Source organism: Schistocerca gregaria, chromosome 1, assembly GCF_023897955.1.
Source record: "Schistocerca gregaria isolate iqSchGreg1 chromosome 1, iqSchGreg1.2, whole genome shotgun sequence".
NCBI classification, from domain to species: Eukaryota; Metazoa; Arthropoda; class Insecta; order Orthoptera; family Acrididae; genus Schistocerca; species Schistocerca gregaria.
The window spans coordinates 815,133,960-815,160,820 of record NC_064920.1 but is presented as its reverse complement, the minus strand read 5'-3'; positions in this window follow the sequence as shown (position 1 = coordinate 815,160,820).

Below are 26,861 nucleotides of genomic sequence, written 5' to 3'. Positions count from 1 at the left end.
AAGGAGCCATCCAGGCATTTAAACCTAAATCAGGATGGCCGTTCGCGGGTTTGAACCGTCGTCCTCCCGAATACAAGTCCAGTGTACACGCTCGGTGGCAGAGATTACCATATCTACAGAAAATGAAGATAAATAACCATTATGGTTCCAGCAAGACGGGGCCCCACAACAGTTTGCCGTTGACGTCAGAGTACAGTTAGCCCAATGTTATATCCAGTTGTTGGATTGGGAGGGGTTGGCGAGCACCGTGGCCACCACGTTCTCCCCAGATGAGTCCTGTGGATTCCTTTTTGTGAGGAGAGATGAAGCGTTTGGTGTACGAAACAGTCTGAGCTCCAGAACTGACAGCCCGTTTGGCAGAAGCTGCAGCCATTATCAATGAAAAACCGGTTGTTTTGAGCGTGCCAGACGATCAACAGCGTGCAGATGCAAGTTGTGGACTAATTAAAACGGAAAATATCTTCAGAAACATTTGTTCAAATTCAAATGTGTGTGAAATCTTATGGGACTTAAATGCTAAGGCCATCAGTCCCCAAGCTTACACATTACTTAACCTAAATTATCCTAAGGACAAACACACACACCCATGCCCGAGGGAGGACTCGAACCTCAGCCGGGAGCAACATCTGTAAACAATATTCATCACTCTGCTGTTTGAACGCCGTCTCCGAGTATCAGTAGTGTCAAAACCTTCACGGGTTCCTAGCGGGGAAACGGTGAAACTCTGAAATTTTGCTCGCGTAAGAAAAAGTGTTTTCTTTATTTCTTCAGAAAACTCTAAAATTTTGGAAAAGTAGTTTTTTAAAAACCTTGTTTATTGTAATACGAATTATATCGCTCCAGACCTCATCCAGACAGATACAAGTTGCAGCTGGTGGAAGATTATGATGTAGAAATCACGAGAATTCAACAGCAGTTCGTGTTGCGTCGCAAAAATGAGTGGTGCTTACCTTAAGAAGCGCTGCATGTAAAGTTCTGCAGTCTTCAGCCTGCTACGCATGTGCAGGGTGTTTGAAAAAAGTTTTCCAAGTTTTAGGAGGTGGTAGTACAGACTAAAACAAGAACAATATCTCTAGTAAACATGGTATCTAAAGAGCTTACCTTAAGGGCTATATGCACCTGTGTATCTCCACTGCTGTAATGACATCTCTTTTACTGCAAGCACGTTGCTGTTACGAACGACCTACAGAATGGAATAAACACATGAGGACTCATTACTTTTATTGTCCTTCAATGCAGAATGGAAATTTGTTAACATCGAATACAGATTTAAGTGTCATGAAGTCCTTTTTGAGAGTATTTTGTACGTCGTGTAGCATGGGTTGGAAGTGAAACATGGAAGGTAAACCGTTTGGAAAAGAAGAGAACAGAAACTTAAAAAAATGCGGTGCTGCAGAAGAATGCTGAAGATTAGATGCGTAGATCTCGTAATTAACGAGAAGGCATTGATTAGAATTGGAGGGAAATGAAATTTCTGTCTAGAAGAAGGGATCGGTTGGTTGGACGCATTAGAGACATCAACGGATCACCAGTTTAGTACTGCAGGAAAGAGCGGTGAATAAAAATAGAGGGAGACCAAGAGATGAACACAAGATGCAGGTACAGAAGGATGTAGATTGTAGTAGTTATTCGGAGTCGAAGAGGTTTGCGCAGGGTAGAGTACCATGAAGAGCTGCATGAAACCAGTTTTCAGAGTGAAGACTACAACGACAATACCATGCAGTAGTAAACATCTGTCAGTGTTGTACTCACAGTATTGTGGGTAAGTGCAGTGCGTGCATTAGTTCTAATGGAACCAGTATGCGTTGCTATAAGTTTATGAAATGGTTTTACATTATAGTTTTCTCTTTGCCCATAAAACATAATGGAAGCGTTATTTTACACGGAAAATGTGAGATATGATTTTTTGTTACTGTCTGGCAAATGGAAGCAACCATCGAGTTCGTGTCATATATGTTGAAAAATATCCAGAATGCAGGGAACCGTCTGCACAATTATTCACCATGGGAAAGAACTTCACAAACTTATCACAACACAAACTGGTTCTATTGGAACTAATGTGTGAACTTTATTTACCATTTTGGGGCACCTTACAACGGTTCGCGCGGTTCTCCCCTCTCGGAGGTTGGAGTCCTCCCTCGGGCATGAGTGTGTGTGTGTTGTCCTTGCGTAAGTTACTTTAAACTAGATTAAGTAGTGTGTAGGGACCAATGACCTCAGCAGTTTGATCCCATAGGAACTTAACACAAATCACTTAAACTCTTAACCTGGTTTACATTAACAACGCTAACAGATGTTTTTCATGCTGTACCCATGGACAATAACATAAGAAACGTGTCCTCATGTGCTTACTGCATTCTGTAAGTCGAGAGCAATGGCAAAGAGCTTACAGTAGATGTGTTTCACAGTTATGAATATGAACAAGTACACATAGGATATGCATTTTAGAGGCTATGTTTACTGGACTTTTATTCTTGTTTGGTCCATACTACCATGTAGTACTCTTTTTTAACGTCTTGTATGAACAGGCCAGCAGATGAATTGGGGAAAGTTATTTCGATTTTCTTTTACTCTCTCACTTCAGTAGTTTTCTAGTTTACTTGCACTGTAATAAAATTTTATAAATTAACTGAACCTGAGAGTCTGCTGGCTGCTGCGCGTCGAAATAAAGATGTGGAACAACAGGATCAACGCAAGGAGGCTTATTGAAGCTTTACAACCAATGTCACAATCATATACGTTCTCATTCTGCTGATAATCTCTGTTGAAATGTTAATTCATTGCTGTTAAATAAACCAGACAGCACTCCGCCTCAGTACGGTTGTTTTATTTACATTTGAAAGTGCAGCACTTTTAAGATCACTTGAGGAGCGCCGGAACGAAATCCGATATATCCACTTTTGCTGTATTTAGGTGTTTGAGCTATAGGGGGGGGGGGGGGGGGGGAAGATACGGGAGTAATACATGTTGCCACAAAATGATTTTCAGAACAACGGGACATAAAGTGTTTTATGGTGTGTTCCTTCTTTTTATAGCTTGTGGAGCCATTTAGAGATTTTTATTTGTTACTTTCTGTATTAACAGCAAATGCGGATTTACCGGTTTTTGTTCCGGCGTTCCTCACTTATGGCAGCTAAACCTTGGTTGCACATTTTCACGTATGTTATTCTCTTTCATTCGCTATTTTATTCACTTTCGCATACTGTGATGGGCTACCTACTTGACGCATGACAAACGTGTGCACAGCACAGAACAGCATTTGAAAATGAGTAACAAAATCTTTTTTAAAAGGCGCAGTCTTCCTTTTTCGAAGAACGTGATACATTAGTATGTAGCACAGTTTGTTTCCAGTAGCCACTCATCAGGCTGCATAACTACAGCAACACCGTTAATATACTACTTCACTGGACTGCAGAAAATAGTTAAGGTTCTACTTTATGAGACTGTGCTGGGTAATTTCTTCCCACCGTGTTTAAATTCTAGGGATTGATCGATGAGAGGATACAGACCAAAAAAGTCTAATGAACTTATGTACGGAAATGCACGGTCTCATGCTAGAGAACAAGGGGGTCCGGTTGGACGGCCTGCTCTTCTCCGGATCTCAACCCATGTGATTTCTGGTTATGGAGTCATCTCAGAAGTATCGTGTATGCAGACGTGGAGACACTGGAGCAGCGTATTCGTGATGCCTTTGACACTGTTCGGATGGAGCCTGGCCGATGTGAACGATGTGAGACAGAACATGCTACGGCGCGTACACGCATGCACTGAGCCACATGGAAACCATTTTCAACACATACTGTAACTGTGGCTGCATGGTCTGCGCGTATTAGGCCGCAGTTTCTGTAACAATGTATGATTGAATAAATGGTTTCTAGCATGGAACCCATGCACTTCCGACCATAAGTTTGTTAGTCCTTTTTTGTTCCATAGCTTCTCCTCGCTCGGTCCCTAGAGTTAGTACACGGTGGAAAAAATCACGCTGTGTATCTACTTGTCGATCTACAGGCTATGACCACTACAGCGGTTAAACTATGTCCTCTCTTCGTGTGGGCAGTGCGCAACCTAGATTTTTGTTGGCTTGACTCTTGTTGTCTCAGGAGTTGGTGAGGCAATGTCTGTTTAAATTCCAGTTATTAAATATAGTATCAAACCCTAGTTCAGTAGACAGACACATTAGTGAAAAAACGACGATATATAAATAAATAAAACTACTGGAAATTATGTGAAATAACTGGATAGGATAGTGATGTAGGCTAAGCCAAACAGCTAGGGTTCAAAGCAAAGAATATTTATTAGGAAAATTTTACACATATGAGAAAGGCGGCCTCGCAGCTATTTGCAGATTTAATTAAAAACAGTTAAACAGTGGTTAACTTCCTTAGTGCAAGCAGGGTGACGAATACAGTAACTTGGTTCAAATGGCTCTGAGCACTATGGGACTCAACTTCTGAGGTCATTAATCCCCTAGAACTTAGAACTAGTTAAACCTAACCTACCTAAGGACATCACACACATCCATGCCGGAGGCAGGATTCGAATCTGCGACCGTAGCGGTCTCGCGGTTCCTGATTGCAGCGCCTAGAACCGCACGGCCACTTCGGCCAGCAACGCATTAACTGTCTAAAGAATGTGCATCTAACTGAACGTTACTTCACATAGTCAGCAGCAAATATTGTGTTGGAAAGCGCAGTTTTCTACTACCACACGCGGCGTAAACTAGAGGTAGCTATTCTCTGTAACGTGTGTGGAAAATCCAAAAGGTTGATCATACAGTTGATCATACACAACTGCAAGTATCAAATGCAGCAAACAATTGAAGTCTGCAGCTTCCTCAAATCACGTAAACGAAATTGTAGTTCGGATAGTCACGCAAAACAGTCACCGAAACACAATCATACAGTGTAAGCCCTTTGAAAAGTTAGAGCTCGTAACTCAGGCTCACGAAATTATTGTAATTCAAGTGAAATTTCAAGGCATTTAATCCGCTCGATCACAAGAATTCTTCAAAGCCTGATAACCGTTATCTAACATACACAGCACACTGATCTCATGCTACACTCACCAACCAACGAGCGCTGGACGATTACTTACGAAAGATCTGTCCTGCACCTTATTTTGCTCGCTCTTTCATGTTCTTGCGTGGTGTCACAACTACTGAATCTCAGTACCACCATTCTATTACATATACGAGGGCTATCCACAAAGTACATTACGTTTTGGAATTAAAAATAAATAAAGTATTGGAATTTTTTTATTATATACAGATGAAAGCCACACTTAAATACTACTTCTCTACATAGTTGACATTTAAATTAAGGCACTTATCGTAGCGCTGGACGAGCTTGAAAATTCCTTCGTCGTAAAATTCGGCCGCCTGCGCCTTCAACCACGTGGTTACCTCTTCTTGAAGCTGTGCGTCGTCATCAAAACGCTGCATAGCCAACCACTTCTTCATTGCTGGAAACAAGTGGAAGTCGCTCGGTGCCAGGTCGGGACTGTACGGCGGATGAGGAAAAACTCCCACTTAAAAGACTCGAGAACTTTACGAGAGGCATTTGCCGTGTGGGCCCGGGCGCTTTCGTAAATCAGCAAGATCTTTGAGCTCAACTTTCCCCTGCGCTTGTTTTGTATTGCTCTTCTGAGGTTGTGCAGAGTTTGGCAATACCTTTGAGAGTTTATTGTAGTGCCTCTTTCCAGGAAACCCACAAAAATCACACTTTTTCTGTCCCAAAAGACAGTCGCCACGTGGTTGAAGGCGCAGGCGACCGAATTTTACGACGAAGGAATTTTCAAGCTCGTCCATCGCTACGATAAGTGCCTTAATTTAAATGGCAACTATGTAGAGAAGTAGTATTTAAGTGTGGCTTTCATCTGTATATAATAAAAAAATTCCAATACTTTATTTATTTTTAATTCCTAAACGTAATGTACTTTGTGGATAGCCCTCGTATATGCTAGAATACAGAAAATTATTACAGTTACTTCACGACCTTTCGTTAAAATATCAACACAATATTAATCAAGTTATTAATAAAGTTGATGAATGCATACCTGCATCTGGTCTTGGATGTTTGTTCAGACCCACAAAACCTTACAAAAACTTAACAAATAAGAGAACACTGTTCATATATCAAAAAAGTTACGTAGGAATCTGGGAAATTCGTGCTACCTTCATGCTACACTCATCTGCGGGAATTTCTTGTAATAGTAAAATTTATATATCAATCGTACGAATTAAGTAACTCATCCACAATTGTTAATACGCGTGCCTAATTTTAAATGTAGTTTTGTTATGGTGATTACTGGTGTTGTTGACTTTCATATGATGCGGCATATGCACAGTATCTTCAGTGGTTCATTCGTTATTAATTTTATGAACTAACACAGTTAAAACAACTATAATTTTTAAAATATTGGGTGTGAATTATACTCAAATCTACAATGAGCTCACTTCATAGCTGCGACTTGTCTGGTATATTTAATGTTTCTGTTGCATGCCTGTAGTCTCTTTTAGGTACTTTCGTAGAAAAGAAATATATTTTCCATCTTTTGCTTCAGCTGTTTGCAGCACCCATTGCGCCACATCCTCCTGCAGTGAACCGACGTGCACACTACGGCCTCGTGTAAACATGTCACGCCGTCTCCCAGCCTTCAGCGAGCGCTACCTGAGTTAAACGCTGGACTTGCTCGTCCTCGCCTGCCCTGCTGGTTTATCTCGGCCACCTGGCCGCAACTCAGCCGAGTGTCAAACACACACACTGCATTGCACTCCGTCATTCAGCCTCTCGCAATCTCACAGTGGTGTCCCCAACGTTGGGGGACATACAGTATAGACTGAAGACGGTCCTTAACTGTGGGCTTTGTGATAAAGAACAAATGTTCAGAAACAGAATATACATTACTGCTGATAAACCTTTCGGGGTAAAAGGTCTTCGTCCACGAAACTCTTCTGTTACTGACGTTTCGTCCAGAACTGCGCTGGACATCTTCAGAGGCGTTGCTCCTCCTTTGAGTCTTGCCTACTGAACGGAGAAGCAACGCCTCTAAAGATGTGCAACGCAGTTCTGGATGAAACGTCAGGAACAGAAGTGTTTGGTGGACCACCATCTTATACTCCGAAAAACTTACCAGCAACAATGCCATCTAGTCGTGAAAGTCTCCATTGAAATGCACATTTTATTGACATAAATAAGAGTCACTTTATAGCAGGAACTTAACCTCACAGCAGAAGTTCAAAGTGATGGCGACCGGTAACAATTTATACATTAGAACGACGGATAAAACTGCGTCAAATCCCTGTTGTCTGTTGTACAACGAGAGACAGGCAGTTAGGACCCCACATACCCGGTCATGTTTAGTTTACAATGTTGCTTCGTACACCAACGACTTCATGTAACACAACAGGAGTAAAAAATGATAATGGTGAGACTGTGCCAGAGTGGAACAGGATTTTCCCTTCCAGTCTAGCCATTGTGTTCTATTGTTCAGGTGTTAAGGGAGATCTGCATCCAAACTAAAAACTAACCTCAGTGCCAGTTGCAAGTTGTCGGTTCATGTGGCTGCCATTAACGTACTCCCTGCGGCAGGTCTCTTGTTCGTTCATTATGCAATATGCTTTGAGTCTACAAAGCGATAATGCTGCAGCGAAAGAGGCAGCTAGCTTATCCTCTCCCTCATCCGTTACTCAATATACATTGTGCCTATATAACGATAATACAGCAGGAAAAGGGGCAGCTAGCTTGATGTTTAGCTCGTTCAAAAAAATGGTTCAAATGGCTATAAGCACTGTGGGACTTAACATCTGAGGTCATCAGTCGCCTAGAAATTAGAACTACTTAAACCTAACTAACCTAAGGACGTCACACACAACCATGCCCGAGGCAGGATTCGAACCTGCGACCGTAGCGCGATTCCGGACTGAAGAGCCTAGAACCGCATGGCCACAGTGGCCGGCTCTAGCTCGTTCATTACCCAAAATACTGTGAGTGAATACTGCGATAAGGAAGCGGCAAAAGGGGCAGCTAGCTTGCTCTCACACACTTTCACTACCCCATATGTTTTGTGTCTATAGCAAAAAAACATTTAACTATGGCACCATTAGCTCTTAAACGCTGGTTATTTATCCAAGATGAAATCCACAGATTGAATCCATGTTCTCGTTCATTATGAACAGCGGATTCAGTACAGTTTCGCACGTAGTCCACGGAAGACCACTCGTCGGCACAGCCAAAGATTTAGCCATTCTTCACTTGCCTTTCTGTCTGTGGTGTCTTGCGGTGAGATCTGTGTTGCAAACCATGCAAGATCCCTTCATGATGGTAACAAACAACAACGTGTGAAAATTGTCAATTCGTTCTGGGCGTGAAAATCCAAAATAAAAATGTTCTTTCACGTGCAGTGTTCAGTGATGGAGGCTACGTTCCATTTAAGTGGAGAAGTCCATCACTAACGACGCAAGAATATGGGGACACATCAGTCACATACAATTGTCGAGCTCCAGACGGACTTTCCAAAGCTCTACCTTTTTCCACTATTGTGAAACCATGCAAAAAATTTAATTTGTAAAATGAATCTACATGTTATCGCATTTCTTGACAATGCGTTACCTCGGTGATGGATCGGCCCCAAGGCGTGACCGGACCTTGTGTTATGCTATTGGCTTCACTTGCGCTCACTGTACGTAATTTCTATTTTTTTTTTTTTTTTTTTTTTGCAAGGGTGTAGGGCTGGGTCCGTTGATAAAGTGCCTTTACAGCAACTTTGGATGATTGCGAAGCCGCTTGGCGACTGCAGCAAGTGTAGTACCTCCATACATGCTCGCATAAGAACTTCCTTATGGAAGTGTTGAACTATATTCACCTCGCAGCCACTCGTTCTGCAATCATTGCACTAGCGCCAACTGCCTGTACAATCTATCGGTATGATGTCTATGTGTCTCATGACAGACATTCGACCTTTCTCAAAGTCCGAAGAAATACGCACGTTCGCGTTCTCTGGGCACTGAGTGTTTCGATTTACACCAGAAAAGTCCTAGCTACAGCCAATAGCCATCATGCAGTAACATGATTCTTCATCTGTAGAAACACTGTTTTGTTTATGGAAAATACGCTCGCGTAACGAGGAAATTTTAATCAACGATTCCCATAGGCATGGAAATGTTGGAGTTTGGACCGGTAGCGTTCAGCCATGATGTGACACTTCAGCTTCCATCCATGTATAGTTGACTTTCCTTCGTTCTATTCATAGCTGATCAAAAGGAAGAATTACTACTAATACAGTCCGCAGCTCGTGGTCTCGCTACCCGAGCACGGAAATCCGGGTTCGATTTCCGGCGGGGTCAGGGATTTTAACCTGCCCCGAGATAACTGGGTGTTGTTGTGTCGTCTTCATCATCATTCATCCCTATTACGTTCGGAGGAAGGCAACGACAAACCACCTCCATTAGGACCTTGCCTAGTAAGGCGGTGCGGGTCTCCCGCATCCTTCCCCTAAGCTCTGTAAAGAAGCATGGGACTTCATTTCCACACTACTAATACGTCTGTCTGTCAACCCCTATTACTCCACTTTCCACGGTTTGTGCAGGAGAGCCACGAAATTGTCTGATGAATATCCGTAGACTAAACCGCGAGTACAACTTCTTGGAGTTTTCTAATTAGATTTTCGCGTGATATTAAGGCAAGTAAGTTTTTACACTACGCCTGTTTCACTCGTGGAAGAGAAAAGTGTTATAAGGACCCGACACACGTGAACAATAACCTAGTGTGGACTGTAGAAGCGTTTTGTCGCCAGTATATTTCTGAGATGAAATGCGCGACGATCATCAACATTGCATAAAAGCAAAAGGTGGTAAAGTATCTCCGTCCCAGTAGACGTTCGCCATTAATCGTCGGACTGTGTCTTCCGTCGTCACCTTCTGGGGTTACATGGTGCAGATGTGTGAAGCTACGGCGCTCACTGACGACTCGTCTGAGTCTTGAAGAATAAAACCTAAGCTGTTACACCAGTCATCTTCGTTACAGAAACTTTTCAGGAAATAAAGGCAGCGTATATTCGCTTCTTTTTGTGTTCGTATGTTCAAGCTGAAAAATATTTTCATACTTCAGATTATTTAATAGCGTAATTAAAATGAAAAATATGCAGAAAATAATCATTGATGTCAGAAGCTGATATATTGATCAATCTTTATGAATATATCAAGTGTGCGTAGCAATCCAACCATAATCAATGACCGGCGTCGTGCTGTTTCATCATGGATGTCCTTTTCCCAGTGCAAATTTCGGCATGACCCACAGTATGAGCAATGCATTAAACTGTTCTATGAACCTCCTCGATGCGACATCGATGCGTCGAACTTGTCAACATTTCAGACACTGTTTGAACACATACCTTACAGAAACTGGCAGTCACATGTCACATGAGTCGACATCACCATCAGTAGTGGCTAATTAAAGCACTAGATAAGTACTCGCTAGAAAAAGGCGGACTCCGTAAGAATCATGAGCATGTGTCTAACATATTAGACTAAAGTTCTGGAGAAGCTGGACTTACATCTTTGTCTGCCCTCTGTAGTTACCGTAAATAACTTCAAGTTTATTTTTGCACTGGATTAGGTAAACAGGTCACGATCGATCTCCCCCACCATCTTCCATCAACGTAGTTAGTTGTCCGTCTCTAATGATCTTAATCTCGGCGAACAATAAAATTAACTCTTATTCCTTACTTCAAATGGTAATGAGGTCACGAATATCCAAACGAGTTCCTTTGCCCTTGTAAGTCTAGACAAGAAATCTCCCATTCGAGGGTCGCATTTTTATTTTCACGAAATGTTCATGTCATTGCTTTTAATTTACTTATCTTCTTTCATGTGAGCAATACACGCACACACACGCGTAATATTTATGTACTGAACATAGATAGTTTTATCCACTGTGTACATCGCAAAAGAATTTTGCGAAGCGTAGTTGGCTACTTTCTGACGAAATTTATAATTCACTGCATTATGATTTTTTCTGATATTCTTTCAATCGCATTTGTTTCTCCAGAATTTTTAGGCATATTAATATGAAATCAAATAAAGAGTGAAATAGAAAGCTGTTGCCAGTAACACAGCTGCTACAAAATAGGCATAACTACACATATATTATCTTTTTCGTCTTTGCAGTGACTGCAAGATGTTTGGCACAAAGGTCTTTTTGTTTTGAAAACTTATCTTCTCTCTCTGTCTCCCTTTGAAAAAGTTACTAGCATTAGCCACTTAGAAAGAAGCGATAGCGTAATTTTGACATTCTATGTATCACTGAATACTTACAATATTATAACATACAATATACAATATTATACACAACATACAATATTATAACATATTTCATTATTTCCGTAGACATAGGACATTTATTATAATATTTACAAAATGCATTTCACAATTTTATGTTTTCTTTGGAAGTCAGAATGGGCATAATGAAGAAAAAGGCTTTTCGATCCCATGAGTCATTCTTCACTCTGGCGATGTATTGTTGGTTGAATTGGCGCCTGACATTAACACATGGCGTTTATTATGTAACCAAAAATAAAGTACCTGTGTTCAAATATAGTGAAACAGGTTGAAGAAAACGTTATATTGACTCAGAGGGAACAGGCTCAGAAAATGTCGTACTTGTGAAACGCAACAGAATATTTATTCGCAGGAAGTCATGAGTGATATCGACAGGAGATTTCATACAAAGCGGTTCCGTATTTCTAGATCTCCAGAAAGCTTCTGACACGTTTCCTCACAAGCGGCTTCTGATCAAATTGCGTGCCTATGAAGTGTCATCGTAGTTGTGCGACTAGATTCGTGATATCCTGTCAGAAAGGTCACAGTTCGTAGTTACTGACGGCAAATTATCGAGTGAAACGTAAGCCATATCCGGCGTTCCCCAAGGAAGTATTAGAGGCCCTCTTCTGTTCCTAATCTACGTAAACGATTTAACACAATAATCTGAGCAGCCCCTGACATTGTTTGCGGATGATGGCGCCATTTACCGAACAGTAAAGACATCAGAAGATAAGAAAATCGATTGCAAAAATAGAAACTTTAAAAATAAAAAAAGTGTGTGGTCGTCCACGTTAGTACTAAAAGGTATCAGTTAGTATCCTACTACAAAATAAACCGCACAAATTTCAACGAAATACCTAGGGATTACTGTTACGGACAGGTTGAACTGGAACTATCACACAGAAAACGTTCTGAGAAAGGCGAACTAGAGACTGCGATTTACCTGCAGAACAGTTAGAAGATGCAGCAAATCTACTAAAGAGACTGCCTACATCACGCTTGTACGTCCGCTTCTGGAGTATTGTTGAGCGGTGTAAGATACCAGACGAAAAAGTAAAAACAACGGCACCTCGCTTTGTGTTGTCATGAAATAGGAGACAGAATGTCACCGATATGATACGCCATTTGGGGTGACAATCATTAGAATAAAGGCGTGTTACGTTGCGGCGAGATATTTTCATAAAATTTCAACCACTAACTTTCTCCTCGTAATGCGAAAATATTTTGTTGACTCTTACCTACTTAAGGAGAAATGAACGTTATAACAAAAGAAGAAAAACCAGAGCTCGCACGGAAAGATATAGGTGTTCACCTCTCCCACGTGCTATTCGATAGCGTAACAGGAGAGAAATACACTGAAAGTAGTTCGAGGAATCCAGTGAGAAGAACTTAACTGTGAATTGCAGAGTAGTCATGTAGATGTACCTCTTTCCTCGCTTTCCATACACTTGATAGAAATAAATTTCCTTTCAAAGAATATTATGATTAACTTTACTGTATGTTTCTTGAACGGTCCTTCCAAATGCAAACCGTAACTGAATACGAGCAAATGTCTCAAAATGGTGTACAAAAATGTCATGAAACTGTTAAAAATAGGTGCCATTTGTGCTATATTTTTTTCTAATATTTCATTGGCCAGTGCAGGCTGTCAGGAATGTTTCTGTGAATTTATGACCTATCTCATTTTGCTTATCTTAAAGCTAGTCAGTATTAGGTTAGTAAAGGTTAGGCTATGTCAGGCACCGTGCGGATAGGCTGGATGTGGCCGTTATCTCTAACAAGGCAAGCACACGCCCAACGCTCATCTTTCGCACGGCTCTAGTATACACTTAGGTGTAACGAACGCAGTACCCTTCTGAATCGTTTTCAAGAAATCGAGGTTCAAAGTTTTATGAGCCTAAATACGAAACGGGGGTGGTAGCCGTCGAACAGCAGCGTTAGCATAAATGGCTAAAGGCGTCAGACGAGCAGTTGGCTCGTACTGCATTCGAGCCTCGTTATTTTCTTCTGATTTTCCACCAGACCCTTATATCGCTATGACGTATCAACTTGCTTCGCAAAGCAACAGCAGTAGTAACACTAATCATAGTATTGCAATCCTGGCGGGGAATATTCGAGGTATTATAAGGGATGGTAATGAAATGAAGATATGAGGCACGCTCTTTTGTGCCGTCTCGTTGTCACTGCAGAGCTGCACCATGGGAGAGGGTGTTGTTTGGTGGGTGGTATCCTCTTTCTGTAACGCAAACTGCACGCATACATTAACTGGGCTCTTTATCCATAAGAATGGAATGTTACTTAACTCAAAATAGTCTTTGTGGTACAAGCCCTAGTCCACGTTAGTCTCACCGCTGGTGACGTACAAGTATAGTTTTGTACACTACTCTGGTCACTAGGTGCTGACTGACTCTGAGCTAGAGGCTCAGCCAACTGTGACTGCGACTCTCACTGGGCTGCGACTGATGACTCGACTCGTCGACTCAGTGGATGATGGACTGGAATTAACTAGGCCCTCTGGTGCGCGGTGGCGACCCAAATACTGGCGGCCGAGAAGGCGTTGGCGGCCCGTTTCTTGCGAGCCTGCCTTGGCCTCTATCGATCTTGCAACCTCTTTGCCGCATGGTGTGCTGACGCCAGCTTACGCCACCACACGTTCAGTAAGTAATGTAACAAATTTTTTTCCGAAAGCAGGTTGGTTTTATTCAGTATTCCAATACACCACAATGTTTCTCACTCTTTTGGCTATAAACCCCTATTTTTCAACATAATCTCCATCAAGTGTAACGGCCTTACGCCACCTTAAAGAGAGTGCCTGTATGCCATTCTACTGGTCGAATTGTTGTATCAGTAACCCCCCCCCCCCCCCATAATTCACATACTGGTTCCTGCAGAGCTCATCCTTCATTATGCCAAAGGGATGGAAGTCGGAAGGTGCGAGATCCAGGCTGTGAGGTGGATGATGAAGAACAGTCCAGTAAAGTTTTGTGAGCTACTCTCAGGTGCGCAGAGTTGCGAGAGGTCATCCACTGTCATAGAAAAGAAGTTAGTTTGTATTTTTGTGACCACAAACACACTGCAGGAGTCACAGCTGTGTGTGGCCCACTGGACTGGTTTGTGCGACCTTGTTGAGATAATGACAGACGTCTCATCTATGACTATCTGTATCGTGCTTTTGTTCACTGCTAGGTGTCCGCCCATATTCTGTAAGCGCCCATGAATATCTGTGATGCTCCGGTTTTCCACCAAAAGAAACTGAACGACAGCTATATGCTTGGTTGTTGCTAGACATGGGGCGGCCTTGTGCAGCATTTGTAAAAATTTCAAGTTCTACGCATTTAACTCCTTTATAATACGCACATCAAAAAAAGTTTTGCATCACTTCAGTTTCGACAGTCTCGGAACCTGTACAGAACGTTGGAATAGAGATCAACATAAAATTCATTTCCGCCCTTTTTATTGCTCATGAAAATCACTCATTGCATATTCAACATACAGCGAGAGCTTCAGAGGTGGTGGTCCAAATTGCTGTACACACCAGTACCTCTAATACCCAGTAGCACATGCTCTTGCACTCTTGCATTGATGAATGCCTGTATTGGCCGTGGCATACTATCCATAAATTCATCAACACACTGTTGGTCCAGATTGTCCCACTGCTCAATGGCGATTCGGCGTGGATGCCTCAGAGTGGGTTGTGGGTTACGTCGTCCATAAACAGCCCTTTCCAATCTATCCCAGGCAGATCGATAGGGTTCATCTATGAAAAAAATACTGGTCACTCCAGTCGAGCAATGTCGTTATCTTGAAGTAAATCATTCACAAGATTTGCACGACGAGGGCGCAAATTGTCGTCCATGAAGACAAATGCCTCGCCAGTTTGCTGCCGATATTCTTGCACTATCGGTCGGAGGATGGCATTCACGTATCGTACAGCTGTTAAGGCGCCTTCCATGAGCCCCAGCGGCCTGCGTCGGCCCCACATAACGCCACCACAAAACAGCAGAGAACCTCTCCTTGCTGCACGCACTGGACAGCGTGTTAAAAAGTGGTTCAAATGGCTCCAAGCACTATGGAACTTAACATCTGAGGTCATCAGGCCCCTAGACATAGAACTACTTAAACCTAACTAACCTAAGGACACCACACACATCTATGCACAAGGCAGGATTCGAACCTTCGATCGTACCAGCAGCGTGGTTCCGGAATGAAGCGCCTAGAACCGCTCGGCCACAGCGACGGCTGCACAGTGTGTCTAATGCGTTCAGCCTGACCGTGTTGCCTCCAAACACGTTTGCGACGTTACTCTAGTTGAAGGCATATGCGACGCTCATCGGTGAAGAGAACGTGATGCCAATCCGGAGCGGTCCATTGGGCAAGTTGTTGGGCCCATCTGTACCGCGCTGTATGGTGCCATGGTTACAAAGACGGACCTCGTCATGGACGTCGGGAGTGAAGTTATACATCATGCAGCGTACTGCGCACAGTTTGAGTCATAACATGACGTCCTGTGGCTGCACGAATAGCATTATTCAGCATGGTGGCGTTGCTGTCAGGGTTCCTCCGAGCCATAATCCGTAGGTAGCGGTCATTCACTGCAATAGTAGGCCTTGGGCGGCCTGAGCGAGGCATGTCATCGACAGTTCCAGTCTCTCTGTATCTTCTCCATGTCAGAACAATATCGCTTTGGTTCACTCCGAGACGCCTGGGCACTTTTATTGTTGAGAGCCCTTCCTAGGGGACGAGATCGAACCTGGGTATTGACCGTGTAGGCATGGTTGAAGTACAGACAACACCAGCCGTAAACCTACTTCCTTGTGGAATGGCTGGAGTTGATGGGCTGTCGGACCCCCTCCGTCTAATAGGCGCTGCTCATACATGGTTGTTTACATCTTTGCGAGTTTAGTGACATCTCTGAACAGCGAAAGGGACTGTATCTGTGATACAATATCCACAGTAAACGTATGTCTTCAGGAGTTCTGTGAACTGAGGTGATGCAAAATTATTTTTCATGTGTATGTATTAAAGCTGTGGTATATACTGCACATTCTTCGTGCATGTAATTTAATGGCAAGCTAAATTCTACGTATTTTTAAAACTGGCTTTATGACTTGTGGGCTGGTAAAGCCATACTTCGTGTTTTGTGCACCATGTTGTACCTTAAAACAGAAAGAGGTCTATTATGATGGAACGTGGGCTATTTGAGAATAAACTGAGATTCATTATCATTTGCCGGTCTTGAAAATGGAAATATGTGTTAGTTCCCAATAGCTTCAGTTTCTAAATGTATTTTAATTGATTTCTGATAATAGTTCTGCTTAATTTGGCTTCGCTTACTGATTATCTGTGTCTGTCGCAGAGTGAGAGTATAACAGGTAAACGACTATACGAAGTACTGAGATTTTCTCCATTCCAACGCTTTTAAATATCAAAAGAATATTTGTTCCTAGGTACATGACCATGTCGTGTCTTGGAACACCTTTCACATTTGAATGAATGTTAATTTGGCAGAAGAATTTTTGAAAAAGCTGCTGCACATAATACGTGAATGCCATCATGCGCTGATGGAAAAAAGTATCGCAACATCAAGAAGGAGTTGTGCAACACAAAAGAAAGTTGGTAGGCGTGTTTCTACATCTGGCAGAAGAAGTCAGTTCAAATTCACACCACTCACATAAAAGTGGCGCTAGTAGCGCCACTATGAGAATGCCGATGAGGTTTACTTTAAATACACTCTGTAACGGTTGTGGGTGTCAGTTAACTTTGAGATTGGAAGTGGTGAGTTGCTTTTAGTCATGAATGCCTTTTAGGTGACAAAGACGCCATTGTGAATACCTCAGAAGCTAGATTCTTTCTGTGATATTTCAGAAAGACTTGGCAGGAATGTAGCCACTGTACATGACTGCTGACAGCGATGGTCACGAAAGTGTACGGTCGCAAGAAAATCTGGCTCTGGATGGTCACGTGGCACTGCCGAAAGGGAAGACCTTCATGTTCGGTGTATGCCCCAGGCGTATCGTACTGAATCTGCAGTAGCAATGTGAGCAGCAGTTGGCACCACAGTGACACAACGAATTGCTCCAAATCGGTTACTTCATGTACAGGTTCAAGCTAGACGGCCTGTAGTGTGCATACCGATGACCCCAAACAAATGCAATCTGCGACTTCAGTGGTGTCAAGCGAGAGCTCGTTGGAGATCTGGGTGGAGCTCTATTGTCCTGTCTGATGAAAGCTGGTTCTACCTCGTTGCCTGTAATAGCCGAGTGTTGGTTAAAAGGAGGCCAGCTGAGGGCCTGCAGCCAATCTGTCAATGCACTAGACACACTGGACCTAGAGCTGGAGTTAAGGTCTGTGATGACAGCTGGATCACTATCGTGGTTATCACAAGTTCCCTGACAGCAAATTTGTGCGTCAGTCTAGTGATTCGACCTGTTGTGCCATTCATTGCAGGGAGTGTTTTGCAACAGGATAATATTCGCCCACATACAGCTGTTGTAAAGCAACATGCTCTACAGACTGTTGATATGTTTCCTTGGACCGCTCGATCACCAGATCTGTCTCCAATCGAGCTCATATGGGACATCACCGAACTACTACTCCAGTGTCATCCACTACCAACGTTAACCGTCCCTGCATTGACGGACCAAGTGCAACAGACATGGAACTCCATCCCACAAACGGGCAGCCTGCACCTGCACAACACAAAGCATGCACGATTGCATGCTTGCGCTGAACATTCCTGCGGTTACACTGCTTATTAATGTATCAGAATTTCACATGTGCAATGGCTTATCTCGTGCTTATATTAACCTGTTATCTTGCAATGTTATTCACTTATATATGCTACCTAGAGAAATGTATTCCTGAAATTTCATTACTATACATTAATTATTTTTTGGTGTTGCGATTCTTTCCATCAGTGTATTAAAATGGAATAATAGAAAAACGTTTAGCTTCTATTACTGGGGCCGGCCGCTGTGACCGAGCGGTTCTAGACGGTTCAGTCTGGAACCGCGCGACCGCTACGGTCGCAGGTTCGAATCCTGCCTCGGACATGGATGTGTGTGATGTCGTAAGGCTAGTTAGGTTTAAGTAGTTCTAAGTTCTATGGGATTGATGACCTCAGATGTTAAGTCCCATAGTGTTCAGAGCCATTTGAACGTTTTTTTTAATTACCGGTACAAATTGTGAAGGCTGTCGTCGCCAGTTGTTGACAAAGTGCCTGCTGGCGTCTGTCTCGGGTTCTTTGGCCGACGTTTGATGATTTTTCTGTCGTTTCGCCAGCAGGAGTGGCTGGCCTTCTCAAAGCTTCACCCTCCATCGCGGCGCTCCTGGCGGGGCAACGTCCGAGGGTTTTTCTGTGGTCATTTCCGGTGCGGTTCTCCTCTAGTTACCTGCAGCGGTTGTTCACTGCAGCACGGGAATCCAGGATCCGTTGTCCTTGAGGCTTTCTACTTTCTTGCTGAAGCTAATGTCATGTTTGTGTATTTCTATAGCTTCCCCGAACACGCGGGTGTGACAGATCTTCTCTCCAGCGAGAACTTCCGTGTCGGCGAATTTTACTACAAATATGTGAACGGTCTCACACAGCGCGTGCTCCGCCACAACCAATTTCTCCACCGACCCTCACCTGTTCGTTGAACCTGACGTTGATTTATCGTCCAGTCTCTCCAACATACAATTTTCCGTACGTGCATGATGTGTGATATATTACCGACATTGCAAGTGGGCCCCTTTTCTGCATTGCCGATCTGAGACACTTTTTGATCTTCTTTGTCGGTTTGTAAATAGTCTCTAGGCTGTGTTTGCGTAATATACGGCCGAGTCCGTCCGTCACTCTGGGAGTGTGTAGTACAAAAGACCGTACCCGACATTTCTTTGTCCAATGTATCACTTATAGGGCTGGCTAGACGCGAATGTCTGAAAAGTGTATCAATGTACAAAACTCTCCCCTACTCGAAATCAACTTTCCGGCTCATGAATCGAACTCTATTGCTTTAACAGAAGTTCTAAATCTGTTGTCGGATAGTGCTGTTTAACCACTATAACTGAGAGTTTATTTGTTAAGATCGCTTAAGTCATTTATAAGTTACTAATTTTTAAAGATAGTAGGAGCATTCACGTGTTTTAACGTCAGTATCTAAAGAACTACGCTACGTGATCAAAAGTATTCGGGCACCCCAAAAAACATACGTTTTTCATAGTAGGTGCATTGTGCTGCCACCTACTGTCAGGTACTCTATATCAGCGACCTCACCAATTAGACATCGCGGGAGAGCACAATGGGGCGCTCCGCGGAACTCACGGACTTTGAACGTGGTCATGTGGTTGGGTGTCACTTGTGTCATACGTCTCTACGTGAGATTTCCACACTCCTAAACATCCCTAGGTCCACTGTTCCCGACGTGACAGTGAAGTGGGAACGTGAAGGGGCACGTACAGCAGAAAAGCGTACATATCAACCTCGTCTGTTGACTGACAGAGACCGCCGACAGTTGAAGAGGGTCGTAATGTGCAATTGGCAGGCATCTACCCAGACCACCACACAGGAATTCCAAACTGCATCAGGATCCACTGCAAGTATTATGACAGTTAGGCAGGAAGTGAGAAAACTTGGATTTCGTGGTCGAGCGGCTGCTCAGAAGCCAAACATCACACCGGTAAATGCCAAACGACGCCTCGACTGGTGTAAGTAGTGTGCACATTGGACCATTGATCAGTGGAGAAACGTTGTGTGGAGTGACAAATCACGGTACTCAATGTGGCGATCCAATGGGAGAGTGTGGGTGAACGTCATCTGCCAGCGTGTGTAGTGCCAACAGTAAAATTCGGAGGCGGTGGTGTTATGGTGTAGTCGTGTTTTTCATGTAGGGAGCTTGCACCCCTTGTTATTTTGCGTGGCACTATCACATCACAGGACTACATTGATGTCTTAAGTACCTTATTGCTTCCCACTGTGGAAGAGCAATTCGGGGATGGCGATTGCATCTTTCAATAGATCGAGCACCTGTTTATGATGCCTGTGGCGGAGTGGTTACTCGACAATAACATACCTGTAATGGACTGACCTGCGCAGAGTCCTGACCTGAATCCTATAGAACACCTTTGGGATGTTTTGGAACGCCGACTTCGTGCTAGGCCTCACAGATCGACATCAGTACCTCTCCTCAGTGCAGCACTCCGTGAAGAATGGGCTCCCATTCCCCAAGAAACCTTCCACCACCTGATCGAACGTATGCCTGTGAGAGTGGAAGCTGTCATCAAGGCTAAGGGTGGGCCAACACCATATTGAATTCCAGCATTACCGATGGAGGGCGCCACGAACTTGTAGGTCATTTTCAGCCAGGTGTCGGGATACTTTTCATAACATAGTGTATTTACATGCTTGCCTAAGAGAACAGACACTGTTGACGGTCCACAGGTGTGGGCAAAACTTTCTAAGTTTATTCGCCGACTGCGAATTCCTTGACCTCAGCTGTATTAGCTGTAGGTATACTACATAATCATGTGAAGGAATTCGCAGTCAGCGAATAAATTTAGGAATTATTTCGTATAGCTGTGGATTGTCAACAGTGTCTGTTCTTTCAGATACACCTGCATGTTTATAAGACTAGCACGGCACACGACGATAATGACGTTGGTCTCGATTCCTCATTGTCTAGTTCTCCCTGTCGTAGGAATCCAAGTAGTGTTGCGAGCATTAGGTAATGTATTTAATGGACTACTAGATGATGATGCAGACAGTGTGACGTTTGGAAGTTAGGGCCGGTTTGGGAGCGTGCACGGATATCTGAAATCGAGTCCTCCTTCTTGGTGGGGGTGGACTGGGTCTTGCACGTGTTCACGATGGAGGGTCGCCCTGTATATGTGCACGATGTTAAAATTGTGGAGACGACATTAGACAAGTCTGACAGGAATCTTAATGGAAGAGCTAGCACCAGTTTCTCGAATAGTGCCAATGGCGGTCCAGCACGTTTCCCAGTGACTTCGCCATATACGCGCCTTTTATTACTGAATACAGCTAAACCCGAAACCAGATCTGCGACGGCAAACGGCATCTATCAGATACTTACGGCCGGACGACTTAGCAATTCCACTAGGAGAAGGCATCCACATATCTATATCTACATCTACATTTATACTCCGCAAGCCACTCAACGGTGTGTGGCGGAGGGCACTTTACGTGCCACTGTCATTACCTCCCTTTCCTGTTCCAGTCGCGTATGGTTCGCGGTAAGAACGACTGCCGGAAAGCTTCCGTGCGTGCTCGAATCTCTCATAATTTTACATTCGTGATCTCCTCGGGAGGTATAAGTAGGGGGGAGCAATATATTCGATACCTCATCCAGAAACGCACCCTCTCGAAACCTGGACAGCAAGCTACACCGCGATGCAGAGCGCCTCTCTTGCAGAGTCTGCCACTTGAGTTTGCTGAACATTTCCGTAACGCTATCATGCTCACCAAATAAGCCTGTGACGAAACGCGCCGCTCATCGTTGGATCTTCTCTATCTCCTCCGTCAACCTTGGTACGGATCCCACACCGATGAGCAGCATTCAAGTACAGGTCGAACGAGTGTTTTGTAAGCCACCTCCTTTGTTGATGGAATACATTTTCTAAGGACTCTCCCAATGAATCTCAACCTGGTATCCGCCTTTACCAACAATTAATTTTATATGATCATTCCACTTCAAATCGTTCCGCATGCATACTGCCAGATATTTTACAGAAGTAACTGCTACCAGTGTTTGTTCCGCTATCATATAATCATACAACAAAGGATCCTTCTTTCTATGTATTCGCAATACATTACATTTGTCTATGTTAAGGGTCAGTTGCCACTCCCTGCACCAAGTGCCTATCCGCTGCAGATCTTCCTGCATTTCGCTACAATTTTCTAATGCTGCAACTTCTCTGTATACTACAGCATCATCCGCGAAAAGCCGTATGTAACTTCCGACACTATCCACTAGGTCATTTATATATATATATATTGTGAAAAGCAATGGTCCCATAACACTCCCCTGTGACACGCCAGAGGTTACTTTAACGTCTGTAGACGTCTCTCCATGAGAACAACATTCTGTGTTCTGTTTACTAAAAACTCTTCAATCCAGCCACACAGCTGGTCTGATATTCCGTACGCTCTTACTTTGTTTATCAGGCGACAGTGCGGAACCCTATCGAACGCCTTCCGGAAGTCAAGGAAAATAGTATCTACCTGGGAGCCTGTATCCAATATTTTCTGGGTCTCATGAACAAATAAGCGAGTTGGGTCTCACACGATCGCTGTTTCCGCAATCCATGTTGATTCCTACAGAGTAGATTCTGGATTCCAGAAACGACATGATTCGCGAGCAAAATCATGTTCTCAGATTCTACAACAGATCGACGTCAGAGATATAGGTCTATAGTTTTGCGCATCTGCTCGACGACCCTTCTTGTAGGCTAGGACTACCTGTGCTCTTTTCCAATCGTTTGGAACCTTCTGTTCCTCTAGAGACTTGGGGTACACGGCTGTTAGAAGGGGGACAAGTTCTTTCGCGTACTCCGTGTAGAATCGAATTGGTATCCCGTCAGGTCCAGTAGACTTTCCTCTGTTGAGTGATTACAGTTGCTTTTCTATTCCTTGGACACTTATTTCGATGTCAGCCATTTTTTCGTTTGTGTGCGGATTTAGAGAAGGAACTGCGGTGCGGTTTTCCTCTATGAAACAGCTTTGGAAAAAGATGTTTAGTATTTCAGCTTTACGCATGTCAACCTCTGTTTCAATGCCATCATCATCCCGGAGTGTCTGGATATGCTGTTTCGAGCCGCTTACTGATTTAATGTCAGACCAGAACTTCCTAGGATTTTCTGTCAAGTCGGTACATAGAATTTTACTTTCGCATTCACTGAACACTTCACGCATAGCCCTCCTTACGCTAACTTCGACATCGTTTAGCTTCTGTTTGTCTGAGAGGTTTTGGCTGCGTTTAAACTTGCAGTGAAGCACTCTCTGCTTTCGCAGTAGTTCCCTAACTTTGTTGTTGAACCACGGTGGGTTTTTCTCGTCCCTCACAATTTTACTCGGCACGTACCTGCCTAAAATGCATTTTACGATTGCCTTGAACTTTTTCCGCAAACACTTAACATTGTCAGTGTCGGAACAGAAATTTTCTTGTTGATCTGTTAGGTAGTCTGAAATCTGCCTTATATTACTCTGGCTGAACAGATAAACCTTCCCCCTTTTTTTTATATTCCTATTTACTTCCATATTCAAGGATGCTGCACTGATTCCCTGTTCTGCGCTTACAGAGTCGAAAAGTTCGGGTGTGTTTGTTGTCAGTAGGTCCAAGACGTTATCTCCACCAGTCGGTTCTCTGTTTAATTGCTCGAGGTAATTTTCGGATAATGCACTCAGTATAATGTCACTCGATGCTCTGACCCTACCACCCGTCCTAAACATCTGAGAGTCCCAGTCTAAGTATATCATCTGGTGATCGATACACCAAGTTTGTTTAGACACAGACACGTGCTGTGTCATACCTAGCCTTTAATGGTAAAAATGTTACCCGATCCAGAATCCATGCGATTCATACGACTGGTTAATCATGATGTCCTCAGTGCCAAACTCTGGACAGCACTGAATACCGCGTCATATGCGGCCCTCGGCAGAGGTGTGGCGTTTGGTGACACAAATGACGACTTTCTCTCTTTGTGTGGGACAACACGACGTTGGACCATTGACTGTATTTTTTACGGACTGGACGTACTATCGACGTACTAACACTAATGCAGTAACGTGGCTTCGAGACCAGACGGTACTCTGTTCAGAGATGACCCGAGGAACATGCAATATGTTTGCAACTTTTTGCAGGAATGACATTTGAACACCTCGTGCAATTCTAATTACCGACAGTATTTCTCTAACTACCTACGCAGTGCCTTTCAAGAACTGTTGTGTAGCTGGAAGGTCCAGGGTAGCAGAACATAAATTATCACTGCGAATTGAAATACGAACGGAAGGTGATTACCATATACATGCAAGAAGACATACACGGAAGAAAGAGCAGTGGGAGGATTGGAAATTAAATTTTTTTAGTATGTTGCGTGTTTCTTTATGTCATGCAAGAATAGTGCTAAATTTATATCTTTAAAGCAAACTAATACAGAAATCCTATTTGTGATATGAGAATGAAGTGGTTGTTACTGAAATTAAAATTTACTTAACTGTTATACGTGTAAGAGAATTTATTTTTTTAGTGTGTTATTTGGAAGACCTTCACTAAAATTTGAAACATGGTTGTAGAAGTGACATTTCTTTGAAACTTTCATTGTGTTGCCAGTTTTTGATATTTGTTTAATTTTTCTAAGTGTACGACTTTATTATAAATATTACAATGTGCCTTGCAGAGTGGTCGCGTGGTTTGAGGCGCCATGTCGCGGATTGCTCGGCCCCTCCTGCCGGAGGTTCGAGTTCCCCCTCGGGCATGGACGTGAGTGTGTTGTTCTTATCGTAAGTAAGTTTAAGTAGTGTATAAGTCTAAGGACCGATTCTAACATTCTGTGTGGTGTCTGTTTGTTCTATATTGTGTCTCCCTACCACTTTCGCGCAACGACGCTCTGAGCGTGTTTTTTAGGGAATTGACTAGTTTGAACCTGGGACCTGTTGCTGGTAAGGAGACGCCAGACCACACATGACATGTAGAATTCAGGAGAGTTCAGTGAGACTAGCGATGATATAACCAAATACTTAATGATTTCAGCGTCAGCTCCACTGCACTCCCTGTAAAAGAATCTTAATACTAACTAAATTTAGTGGAAGGGGTTCAAGGCTTTCCTATTTTTAGTTAGCTGGTAAAATAACGTCGAAAAAGCAGTTAAGTTTACCATTGGAAATTTTATTCTACTCAAAACACATTGTTTATAAATTGCACTATTGATAAAAGGAGACGTTTTAATGCAGGATGGTAAAAACCTACTGCATTCGACAAAAATGTGAACGAATATTCCCTGAATGGGTTTCCAAGTTCTACAATCGATCGAAGGATGACCTATGCCATATCACATCTAGGTTTAAATTAAGTTTCACAAAAGAGCAAACTATCAAAATGGTCTACAGTGACCCTCAATTATCTTTAATTACTTATCTAACTTGTAGTAAATTACAGTGGCTAATGAGGTTTCTCAATAACTATATAACAGAAAAATCGTCGCGTTTCAGATTTTTACTTCAAGTGGCAAATGTGAACACCATGAGCTTTAATTGACGATCGACACTAGTATTACACAAAAAGGGGGTGTAACAGATGAGACTTCTGCAGTTCTGGGTGAAGCTTTATGCGCTGTTATGCGGCATCACGTGCGTTCATTACCTTGTCGGTGTTCGCCAGGGGACGGCGTGCAGCACAGCCCCGCTCACCTCGCCGTCTCGGAAGCAACTCCTGCCTAACTTCTCCTTACTACAATTTACTGAAGTTGGTTTAAAAAACAACTATCTGGCTGTGTTTTCATCTGACCAATCAGGGTCTCAATGTTAACCTTAAGCTCCGCCTACAAATATTCTGTCTATCCAATGAGAAACGTTATACATCTCGTGGTGGGGCAATGTTTTTAAAGTTTGCAACGTAACAGAGACGCGAAAAAGTCTCACGCTGAAACTTGCAGCTGGTGCGGTCCTTTAGTGTTATCGTAAGATCTATACTGTTCTTCTGGAGGGTTCTATCTTTTAACATGGGCTGGGGGGTTGTCCTAACGTAACAGAGACGCAAAAAAGTCTCACACTAAAACATGCGGCTGGGGTGGCTCCTTTTGTATTATCGTAAGATCTATACTGTTCTTATGGAGGGCTCTAGCTTTTAACATGAGCTGGGGGTTGGTCCTGACGTAACAGAGACGCGAAAAAGTCTCACACTAAGGCTCTAGCTTTTAACATGGGCTGGTGGGTGGTCCTAATGGTTAAATGGCAACTTGGGTGTCCGTCCCTTATCGTAGGGCCTTCTAACTTAACACGGTTCTGCTCTCGGCTTCTGTTCTTGTTTCTCCCTTCGGAACTGCATCTGTCTCACGGTGGGAAGGTGTGACATGCATTTAGGCATTCTTGTGTTAGTCTGTGGTATTCCATTTGCTCACTCGTTACTCGTATTACTTTGGTTAATTTAATGTGACATACTACTGGATATGCTTATGATGTCAGGGTTTTCATGGAAGGTGTTGGATTTGCCTGACACCTTACACAATGACCTCAGCAGTTTGGTCCCTTAGAAGTTCACACACATTTATTATAATGTTCATTTTACGTGTCTTTCTAAAAAGCAAAGTTATAAATAAATGATGATCATGGGAAATGGTCTTGGTTCGATCCCGGCCATTCACAAATCTTCATATCTCACTATTGCGAAGTGTGTCTGTACCTAATGCACCTGATGTCGAAGAATTCAGTCAGCGATTAAATTTCGAAGTAAAGTACTATCGTATATATACATGGTGAATGTTTACTCGTGCTTCTTCGCTTCGTTTCTCTCTTTCATCTTGTACCACTGCCTATTTTGTATCTCTATTAGTA